The sequence below is a fragment of the Argiope bruennichi genome, chromosome 3, assembly GCF_947563725.1.
Source record: "Argiope bruennichi chromosome 3, qqArgBrue1.1, whole genome shotgun sequence".
Classification (NCBI taxonomy): Eukaryota; Metazoa; Arthropoda; class Arachnida; order Araneae; family Araneidae; genus Argiope; species Argiope bruennichi.
Window position 1 is genome coordinate 46,885,345 of NC_079153.1, and position 12,249 is coordinate 46,897,593.

At 28.3% G+C, this 12,249-nt stretch overlaps 1 protein-coding gene across 1 annotated transcript in view; it reads right to left on the bottom strand.

Annotated features, from left to right (window-relative positions):
* The window catches only part of LOC129963084 (potassium voltage-gated channel subfamily KQT member 1-like), a 161,437-nt gene extending 149,621 nt beyond the window's left edge, over positions 1-11,816 (bottom strand). Inside the window, exon 1 of the mRNA XM_056077121.1 lies at positions 11,661-11,816. The gene's annotated coding sequence lies outside the window, so the exon portion shown is untranslated. The remainder of the gene's footprint in view (positions 1-11,660) is intronic.
* Positions 11,817-12,249: the final 433 nt, after the last annotated feature.

Genomic DNA, 12,249 nt, shown 5'->3' on the forward strand with positions numbered 1-12,249 from the left:
TACCATTTCTTACTAATAAGTAAATTAATTAAAATAAGGAAATAAACACCTATTTATATAATTAATGGCTTAACGGTGTTCACTCTATCATGATTTTTTTTAATTAGGTGGCGTATATTTTAAAAATACCCTTAAAATGATTGCCTCAGTTATAAAATAATCTCTTTGCATTCGCGTTTATGAAAAAACATTGTTTTCGACTATATATTGTAGCATGATAATGTGCTTGGCTTAATTCGTTTGCATTTATCTTGATTGCGTCAGCCGTTGCATAACAGGAAGAATATCCATCACTCGGGCATTCTTATAATAGCTTACATCGAAGCTATTGTAATAAATGTTCTGATTAACAATTGTTTCCGCCTAAAAATAAAATTACAGCCTTGTAATAAACACCTAAAATTTCATTAGCTTAAAATGTCTTCACGGTATTCGCATTCCCCCAATCAGCGAGAATGAAAATTAAAAATAAAAAGTTACATTATTTCATTCGGCATGAAAATTGAGAGGTATATTAATTTCTGAGGGCAGGATCAGCTGAAAGACTAAATGATGAATTAATTGAAAGTAACGGAAATTCTTTTAATTTAAATATTAAATAACATTTTTTTAAAAAAATCATTCATATTGAGGATAAATCTGAGTCGTGTTGCTTGCACCTCCAAAATTCCCGAGATAAAAACGTAAAAAAGTCTTATTTTTCTACCAACAAGTTGAGATTTACTTAATATGTAGTCCCTCGGTGAAATGGCCTTTTTTGGGTGGAGTTTTCAACAAACAAAATTAAGTATATCTGAAGAACTACTTGGAATTTCAGAACGAAATTTGATGCACATACATAGACTTGCTGAAATAAATTATTAAAAATTTCAATTTTCGTAATGGAAAAATTGAGATAGTAGTTATTCAACTCGGTTAATCAGTTTATCTCAACAAATGTCCCTTTAATCCCCTTTCATCGACACAAAATTTAGGAAGATGTGACAATAAAGTTAGAGGTGTTCCAGTTTTTTTGCTGTTGACGACTGTAATTATACATTGTACAAAATGATCGATAGACTTCCGTTTATGTGTTATTTAGAATATATATATTGAATCTAAATAGTTATGTTATAGAATGAAAAAATGAAGATACCTTTTCAATATTAATTGCTAGTAGTCTAGACGGATTCCAGTATTAACAACAATTATGAATTTTTTCCAGTAAGATCGCTACTTTGTTTTGAAGCAATATATATTTGTGCACTGGATTTTATTATTCAAAATCATTGTTAAATGCCGAGGATTACACCTGAGCTAACACACACTTCTATTCAAATTTCAATACGAAATACGTTTCATCCTCTATAAAAAAAATAAGTATATGTTAGATTAAACATACTGCAAATCTTTAATCTTGTCAAGTTTCGAATCTAGAATTCCGAGGCCGAAACCTTATTACTGAACCACAGCAGTTCCAAAATTCCGAAAATAGAGAAAAAATAGGACAGAGGCTGAGGTCTGCCATTTAAATATAAAAAAAAGTTATTTGTTTAATACTTTCTAAGAGATTTTTTTAAAGCGCATTGGTTGCGACCAAATTTTTTTTGTTTTTGTTTCGAGAGACAAAATGTTGCATCTCCTGAAAAACCATGCATAAAAATTACACATCAGAAATTCAGCTATCAACTGTTATTCAAAATAACAAATAAGAAAGCAATCATAATTAGTTTTACAAAACCGCAGTTTCTTTTGTTTAAAAGAATTGATGAAGTGCACAAGAATTGCAGTTATTATTTAACAATTATTTTTCAACTTAATTATTTAACAATTATTTTTCAACTTAATTATTTAACAATTATTTTTCAACTTAATTATTTAACAATTATTTTTCAACTTAATTATTTAACATTACTTCAACTCATATACAGGGTTTTCAAGAAAATGTAAACTTAAAATATTTGTTTCTAATGCAAAGTCTTACATACAAAAATATTTGTACATAGCTAAATACAGGAAAAATTCAAAGTTTTATCAATATATTCAACTTTAGCATGTTGAATGTATAAATAAAACGTTGAATCAGAAGTCATTTCTTACCACACAAGAAGTAACTACTCCCTGGTTATTGAATTCATTGCTATAATTCGATCTCGTAGATTTTGAAGAATAATCAGCAGCCATAAGCGGAACTTACGTTCAAGATCTGTTAATGTTTTCAATCTTGATTCAAAGTATTGAACAATTCAGCTACATTCATTAGTTTCATGACTAGTACATTTGCCTTTTTACATATGCAAGCATCCTGTGAATTTCTTGAACAATCTGTAAATTTATTTTTGATGAGGGGGCTCCAATGAACTTGGATGAAATGCACGCTTTATTGCAACAATGTCTTCATTTTTTTCTTTTCTTGCATAAAATAAAGAAAATAATATAATCGTCAAAAAAAAAAAAAAGTCCGAACTCTGACAATCGGATTTTGACAAATCTCCACATTCCAGACTTCGAAGAACACATTTATGGTATATCTGGTTTGCCCGTGAACACAAATTAATAGTTTAAGCTTGATGGATGTAAGTTGAAACTTAATTTAAGCTATGAACTTTAAGACCAAATTTATACTTTTGAAGAATCAAAATCCAATTTTCAATCGAGTTTTAAATTTTTAAAAATTTTATTAAATTAGATCAATTTTTTTTGTAAAATCCCTTCAGAGGCTGTTTGATTGTTCGAGTGACTACGAAACATAGAGCTAGATAGATAAAGATTGACACAAGTTAAATCTCTAAAATGCATATTAGTATAAAATTTTGAAACGAATAAGTGCACGGATTAACTGTAATTTGGCATGGATGTTATTGCAATGATTTATATCAATGAAATTTGTCTTGTGGCTATATCTGTACTTCTTTGCCATATTTTGGTTTCAATATATCGGAAAAAGTTGCCCAAAATACACCTTCGATTGATAGATCTATCTAATAAAAACTAAATTCATGCCAATGGTCTATATTTCGTAACTATTGTAATGCAAAGCAATGCAAGAAATTTACGGACCTATTCCAGATCCAGAATTTTATGCAAGGGAGAGGGGATAAAACTTTTATTGAATATGCAAGGAAGTGTCGTGGATACCAGTCCTGCTGGTTACATATAGGGATTTCAACATCGGACCAAAATTTCAATAACAGTATTCGGCATTTTTTAGGTCTTAATACCGGTATTAGAAATTTTAGAAAAAAAAAGAAAACACAGGGGTTTCTTTGTTTTATTTGCCAGTTTTATTAGAGTGTAAATATCACAAAACATAATAATTTGTAACCTATAAATTATAAGAGTATATAAAGAATCACAAAAAAGTGTAAATATCACTATTCAGTCTGTGGTACTATTACAAATTTTTGGAAAGTGATCTTAAAAAACAAAATGCATCAATTGTACTGTCATTAAGCTTGAAAAGAAATTTTGTGCAAAAATTACCAGCTGACGAAAACGCTCTTTCGACATCTACTCTAGTTGGTGGTACTGTTAGCGATGCGCGATATACTTTTTCCAAGTATTTACCTCCAAATCCCTCATCTTCAAATAAATCGATTTCTCGTCGGATGGTTTTGGATATAGCTGGTTTCTGTATTTTATTTTGGTTCGTTGAATTTTTTTTTATTTATCGTTAATTCTAATTTTTTTTCAAGAGAATTCCTTTTTACTATCGACATTAGTATCATCATAATATTCGATAACTGAACTGAATTCTTTTGAATGTGGATACTTTGTGGCTAAAACGTTTTAAGAAAATTTACTATAAGCTTGATCAGATATTAATTGGTTAGTCTCTTTTAATTAATTGGTTTTTTATTTTTAAAATCATTATAATTATGTAAATACAGTAAGACATTTTTTTATTTCGGTATGTCTTTCTTCTGTGCGATTTTTCAGTGTAATATATAATTCTTCAGATAGTGATGTGTGCTGTTCTTTCAGTGACTGCAACATGAAATTTAATGTTACATTAGCTGTTAATAAATTAGAATCTCTCCGACATAATGCCTCAATAACCAGTTTCATTGGAAATAGAGTTAATACAATTCTGGATATTAAGTCGAATTCACTATCTGAAAAATTAATTTACAGGTTTAAGTCGATTATTGCTTTTTGGATTGGATTTCCCAGTTTCAAAAATCGTTCCATCATTAGGAGTAAACTGTTCCAACGTGTTTTAGAATCTAATATAAACATATATTCTGTTTTATTTTCAGTTAGTATATATTTTTGTAATATGGAATTTTTTTTGTAGGGGAACGTTTAAATATCTTAATAATTTTTCGAACTTTATAAATTATAGGAAGCAATTCTTGATAGGTTAATATTTCATCCTCATTAACAATATCTTCTTCAACAATTGCATTGTCATTATCTTCATTGTCAATATCACTCACACTCTTACTCTCTTCAAAGTTGGAATCCGAAGTTTCTATATCCACAGTATTTGGATTGTTCTGATCGTTATTTTCTTTGGTATAATACATCTATTAATCCTAAGTGAATTCCATGAGCATAGCTCAATTACTGATTTGAACCAATCAACTTTCCAACTTTTTTCATAGCTGTTTCTCCATCAATCGCTATGGATACAATATCTTCTTTCAGGGATAATCCATGTTTCGCTAATTTAGATTATACTGTTTACTATTTTGCTATCTTGGCGATCCCTGAACATATAGTGGAGACAATTTTAGAAATTTCTAGTAAATACCGAAAAAACGGTATTTAAACTTGTGAATACCGGTATTACAAAATTGTACAAATGGCTCAAAATATCGGTATTTGGTATTCCGGTATTGCAATTCCTAGTTCCATACTACAACATATAAAATAGATTACCTAAGGCGTCGTATTTTTTCTTTGAGAACAGAGCATTTTCTGTTAGGTTAATTCAAATGCATTAAACAAAACCTTAAATTCTTTTCTGTACAGTGACGTATCAAGTCTTTACTGTCGTTCATCTATATACTTATAATAAAGCTCAAAGTGTGTGTGTGTCTGTGTCTGTGTGTTGGCGCTCTACAGGCCAGGTCATTTGACATACAGCTACCAAATTTGGTACTTGTATACCTCAGAGGTCGGGAATGTGCACCTGGGGTCCCTTTTTTTGAAATTTTAATTAGAATTTTAATTATTAATCAAAAACTAACTTTCCCGCCAAAAAATCTTCAATTTTCCCCACCGCCAACATTTCTGCCAAAATAATCTTCCATTTTCTCCACCGCCAAATGAGTAAGGCTTCAGTTTTTTTTTCTCCCAACAGTAATGAGGCTAGGGTTAACATTTTTCGGCGGATTATTTCAAACGATTCTGTTTATTTTCATAATGTTTTATGCATTTAAAATTAAACATTGTTAATTAATCCATGTTTCAGATTCATTCTGAAGTACTTTTAAATTAAAATAACACAGAATAAAGGAAATTAAAAATGTATAATTGGCATAGCGTTACCCCAACTGGCGTAGAAAAATTCACGCATTTGCATTACCTTAAGTGGCGAAGAAAATTCACGCATGCGCATTGTGTTCTGATTGTTGCCATGACAACCATTATCAACGGATGATTTAAATTATTTTTAGGTTAGTTGCATGCTTTTGTAAGCAAATTGTATTTATGTTAGTTATATATTTTTTGTATATGCTTATAGTTTTAAGTAAATCGTTTTTTAAGTAGTTTTTTTAAACCTGTTTTAGACCGATTGTTTTAATTGATTCATTTTATTTTCTTAGTGTTTGATGCATTTAAAATTAAACATTGCTAATTAATCGATCTGTTCATGATGAATCTGAGAAAATTTTGTTTGCAAATTCTTGAGATATTACATAAATTAAGAAAGATATTCTTTAGTGCCCATAAAGTTTAAACGCTCAGTGACTATCAGTAATCATATTATTAAAAAAATGCTTTGTTTCAGTAAAAAATATTATATTAATTGAAGATTAATTCTTTACACTTTAATTTAAAGCATAAATTCTACGAGGGGTAACAGAAAATTAGAGGGATACATTTCACGTTATGACTGAAGGCCTTTATAATATTATGAGTGAATTATATGACTATCAAAATTTGAAATTTTAAAATATTTTGCTGAAGAATCTATTAAAGTTGGAATTGCATAAAATATTTAATTATTAAAATTTTAACGAACATTAAGATTGGCGAACCAGCTGGTCGCCAAAGGCGGCTAGTTAGAAATAAATATTTCATATCTGCTCCTTCATTTTCAATACCCTGGTCAGGAATGCGAGGCGCATAGCGTTCTGCTACGACTAAAGTAACGATGACTAGGATAAATGTTTTGTTTTATTAACTTAAAAATGAATGGGTAAACAGAGTACGAACAAGTTACAGCATTCCATAAAGAACATGCTTAAATGCAAAAGGGTCACCACTGGTATCGTGATTAACGGTTCATTGTGAAGTATGCTAAGCGCAGAAATTCAGCGTTGTTTCTTACCTACGAAATACAGAGGATTATGCATCTCACTACCTTAACAAATCTCTTCACAAAAACGGCAGAAAAAAGTTTGTAAAGAATGGTAAATATTAAAACCATTTCGAAATAAAAAATTTCTTCGTGTCAACCACAACTAAAGAAATGGTATGATTTTATTTAAAAGTCAGAATTATTTCGTACGAATTGAGAAAAAAAAAATTCATTATTCATTCGAACAGGTGTTTGGTCTCTGACGGGAGTTTTATGCTAATGATATTTATAGACGTACCTAGGAGCAATGAAAAAGGAATCTAATATTTTATCATTTGTTAGAACATTATGTTACATTTTCTGGACATTTGTTGTAGGATAAACCTATATTTAAATACAATACGTAATATTTTAAATATTTCATAAAACATAGAAGGATCAAAATTTTTTCTACAATCTCATACTTGGGTAGTTCCATTAATTATGCGATTTCGTAAAATGCGTTCAAAAAGGCCCATGAAAATTTTCCATGGGCCTTTCTTGTCATGACTTAAAAAACATTAACGAACAGAAACATTAAATCTGGAAATTTCTAGTATTTACAGGAATTGCAAGACGCATATCGACAAGAAAGAATATTTCTAATTGCTGGCCTGTCTCACTGCATTTTGTATTTAATCTTATCTTTCTGATATTGCAGAGCTTGAGAAGTCTGTATTTTATACTAAACAGTAACCCCTGCTTTGGGGGATGTCACCTTAAGTACGAGGATGAAAAGTTGCCGTACAAGTAAGGAAATGCTCGATTACTCTGGCTTTACAATTATGATGATTACGCCTTAACCGTTCTATTGATGAGAGTTCTGCGTACGTCGTTTGTAATGCGATTTGTTAACATAATCCATAGTACAGATTTACTTAAATCTATAGATTCAATTTTACCATATGCTATGATTGGGGGGTAGTAATTCTTTAATTACCCACAAAATCTTTAGTTTTTACTTTCTACAAATGGCTTTCGATTAAAAAGTTGAATTTATGTTTTTTCCAGAATTTTTAGTTTATAATTTGACGGTTTTTAACAGATCAGAAAATAATTACACAATGATAATTGGTATTCCGTTAAAATATAAAATGGTACTTTAGTATATGTACATAAAAAACTAATTTCACCGCACTAAAAAAGCATCAAGGTAAACAGCTTTGGAATGCATGAATGTATTCAAATCTGAAAATATTTCACATAAGAAACATTTCATATCATTTAAACAGCCTCAATAAATAGAAAAGATTCACATTTTGTGCTTTTTATTCAAATAGCACCAATAAAAAACAATGCAGTATCACGTTGTAAATTTTCCAGCCTTTTGTATGCATATTTTTTGGATCATAAAATAAATGGATGCTCTTGTTTGCACTTATATGAAAACTAAAAGCAAAATATTAAATGGTAATAATATTTTTATAGTACATTTTGCGTGAAACAAAAGGTTTTATACTTTGTTAACAATGCAGGTTTTACTACTCATAATACTAAACAACTATTAAGTATGTTTAACAAATAGTTTCGGGACATTGTTCCTTTGTACAAATAAAGCTGTTTAGCACTTGGAATAATTTTCCTCAAATAATGCATACGCAAAAAGTTAATGGTTTGCAATTATTCGTGCCTAATTTATAATGAAGCTAACATTTGTAGTAAGCATAATTTACTTGATTTTAAATTTATTAAATTTTCCTTGTGTACCTTGAGAAAGTACATTTCTTTTGAATGTATGTTAACAAAAACTAAATTTTAAATGTGTTTAATAAAATTTTATATTAGATTTTATAATAAACGTTATAACAATTCGTAGCTTTTAAAATTCTGAAAAGACCAATGCAGTTTTAATAATTTGGTTATTTATTTCGTTGTTCTCACCAGTAATGCTACCTTAATAGAAGTTTGAGACTTACGCAATTTTTTTTCTCAAACGTCGCAATTAAATAATATTTAAAATATATAATATATTTATTTAAAATTATCTGATTATGTATTTTGTAATTTAATATGATTTCGTACATTGCAAAGTGGAATTTTAAATGCATCATGAGTATGGCGGTATTAACGAGGAAAATATTTAAAGAAAATTTTATTTTTGATGAAATAGTATAAAAATAATCAAGTTTGACGCCAGTGATTTTTTTCTAGTCATGCAGTGACGACGAATTAACATCTAGTAATGCAGTGATCTTGTAAGACAGTAATGATAGCCAGTATCTATGTTATGTTAGTATATGCATTGTAATGATGTTAATAACTAACGTTAATAAGTTCAGTAGTTCTGGCATATGTCGATAACTTTTCAAAATCTGCATCAGATCCACATTTTAATATTCAGAACTGAATGTAAGGTGACAAGTAACTTGAAAAATTGAGAAAATAAATTGAAATTAACTACCAAATAGAATTTCAAACATACAGAATTTTGTTTTACACTTTCCAGGAGATGTATTCTTAAGTTCATCCTATCAATAATTCATAGTAAATACAATATATCACTACGCACAAGAAAATGAATTCACTCTATGTTAAAACTATATAGGAAAATAATCGTATTTCACGTTGAAGTAGATGCATTCAAATTATTATTCCACGTCCATTCTGCCAGAAAACGCATGCGTAGATCAAGCAAAATAACTTTTGAATTTAATAAAAACTATAAACATTTAAAATATATACAATAATTAATTCTAAAATACTTTTAAGTATGCTAAACTAAAATTTACTAAAACTAAAACGCATGTAACATTTATTAAAACTGAAGTTTAAGATAATTCTGCGATTGTATGAATAAAAGAACACTTTTCTAAAATATAAGCAGGTATCGAAGTGACCTGCAACTATTCAGAACAATAAAAAGGAATTAAAAATTTTAATAAAATAACAGAAAAAATATTAACAATCTTAAATTGCAATTTTCATGGTATTTTAATTTCATGATCCCTTTTAACAAGCGTGATAAAAACATGGAAGTATTCTAAAAATATGTTCTTAAATTTCAATTGATCAGGCAAAGACACTTATGAAAAATAAGAAAATTTAACACTTAATGAAATATGTAGCTGTAAGTGTTATAAGTGCTTTAAATATGCAATGATAGTTGCTATGAAATTTGATGAATATTAGTGAACCATGGGAAAAGGCTTACAACTTGAAAAAGGAATTGAATGTTTATTTCCAAATAGCGAGTAAAGGTTTAAGATTACTATAGACTTCAATAAGATTTATTTTACCAACCTATTTATATAATGAATTTGTAAAAATCTGTTAAAAAATTTTAGTAATAACAGATATATCAAAAGAAAAAAGACAATGAGATGGAATAAAGATATTTCTATAAGAAATTCTTAAATTATTTACATTCCTACTTTTAAAATGTGAATTTAAAATGTACGATTGATTATTACGACATTTTTATTGAAGCTGTAATATGCAAATTGAAGTCTAAGTGAATTTGAAGCATAATATAAATATAGATTAATCAAGAATTTTCGGACAGAATTTTCGAAGAGTTTTTGCATATAATAAAAATAGGCACTGTACTTTCACGAAATATAGAGTTCAACTGTTATTCCATAGAGTAAAATTCTAGATTGTTCCATAGAATTATGAAAATGTTTTGGTATCTCTACAGTCGATATTTCTACAGAAAATATAATTCTTTATGCAATAAATTTCAACTTGTCAGGAATTTGAGAAATCAGTCAATCAAAAGTTAGAAGTTTTTTACAAAAGAAAAAAAGAATGAAAAAAGAAACTGTATAATAAATTGAATTTACACGAATAAGTTGAAATTTCAAAATACTGATTTCAATATTAATATATTCTTGAAATTTAAGTGATTAAATATTGAAAGCATACGAATTGAAACTAATGAAATCAATTTAATTTGATTTTCAAATATTGTAACGACGAACTGAGTTAACAGGATAAAGGTGTGGTATGAAGGAAACTACAGGTTAAATGAAACATTTAATTCAACCTACTTTTAATTCGCTCCTTTGCTAGAATTTATTTCAAGATTTGAAACTCTAAAACAGTTGGAATACATACGTTATTTCAATGAAAATACGAATACAGATAAATATCAAACTGAACATTTTTGAATATATCTTTCTTTTGTTTAATGTAAATATTCAATTGCTTTGATAATAAATTAAATATAATGCTATTTTATTTGAAAGTCCGAGTAAAATTTAAGGAACTTAAGATGCAATTAAACACAAGAAAATATTTTCTAAGTATATTTTCATCCATTACATGCAATTGCGACTTATTTAAAAGCATTGTTCTTTACTTCTTGCAAAAGAATTCGGTTTATATAAAATGTTTCTCAAAATATTTCATAAGCGTTTAAAAATTTTAATGTAGATTGGTTTAAAATCGGTTTTATATCTTATTTTTTCACCATATTTCTATGCTTTCCTTCATTGTGTTTTCTGAAATTATTAGTCTTTTTTTAAAAATTTCTCTAGAATTTTAGGACGAAATTTTGAATGAAGAATATTCTATAGTTTTAGAAAGAATGAAAATAATTGCAAGATATTTTAACTGGATGAATATTTGAGCATATTTTCACTTTATTCTTTAAACCGTTTTGACATTTTAATCCTCTTGCGACGCGAAACAAAGAAATTGTGTCACATTTATTCCATATATTTTGGCGAGTGACATTATTATTCGTATTTACTACTTGTAAATTAACTTCCTTGTTATAGAAATTCACAAGCTTTATTTGCAAATTATCATTAATTATTTTATTCATGAAAAAAATTTTGAACTAAATATGGTTAAGAGTAAATAAAAATTGCAGAGACAAGCTGAACTTATACTATATTTTTTCACAACAATTTCAGTAATTTTCATTATTCTCAAGAATTTAGAAGAGAAAGGGATTATTTTTTCGTAATTGGATCCAATTCACATGCTAAATTTTACAGCATTGCAAAGGATAAAAAAAATCAGGTCATTTTTACTGAACTTGATTAAAATACCAGTTTTTAATATCAGCAACTGTTTTCTATAATATAAAAGAACCATCACTTTGACGACTGGTTATCAATTTTCCTTTTATTTATAAATTAGCCAATATCAGAATTATATATTTATAAAAATACACTCGATTCATAATATAAACACGCTACCAGAAAAAAAAAGAAAAACATACCTCCAAGTTCGGTAGATTCACGTTTCACTGTATTACTCAGTAAATGCTTCAGCGATTACCCTAAGAATTGTGAAACAAATAAATAAAAAATCATTCGTAGCTACTCGTTGAAGCCTTCTCCAGAACTGGACTAAAATTACCGCCGCTCTTTTCTCACGATGACGTCACATTCACTTCTCGCTAGTAAACAGTGATGCCACTTCTTATTTTTTTATTCAGTAGCGAGAAAGAAAACGATTTCATGTCTGTCATTCCGCTGCAACAACACAAAAACTAAACAAAGAAAGAGGAACAGACGAAGCAATCTAATCGACGATGCTAATTAGCATAATAGATCGAATTTCCGCTACATATATTTAAATATCACACTTATTAAAAAGAAAAGTTATCAAATTCTTTTTTCTGAAGCTATTTTATATGGCTATGTTTATGAAAGTATTTTAGAATTCGGCTGGAATTCCTTGTTCTTGATTCAAATCAGGCTATTTAGTTCTATAATGAGATTCAAATTGACTGTTACTAAGGTGGTCAAGTTTGACATTCCTAACAAATTTGAATGTTTTATTTTAAATGATTGATTGTTATCGTT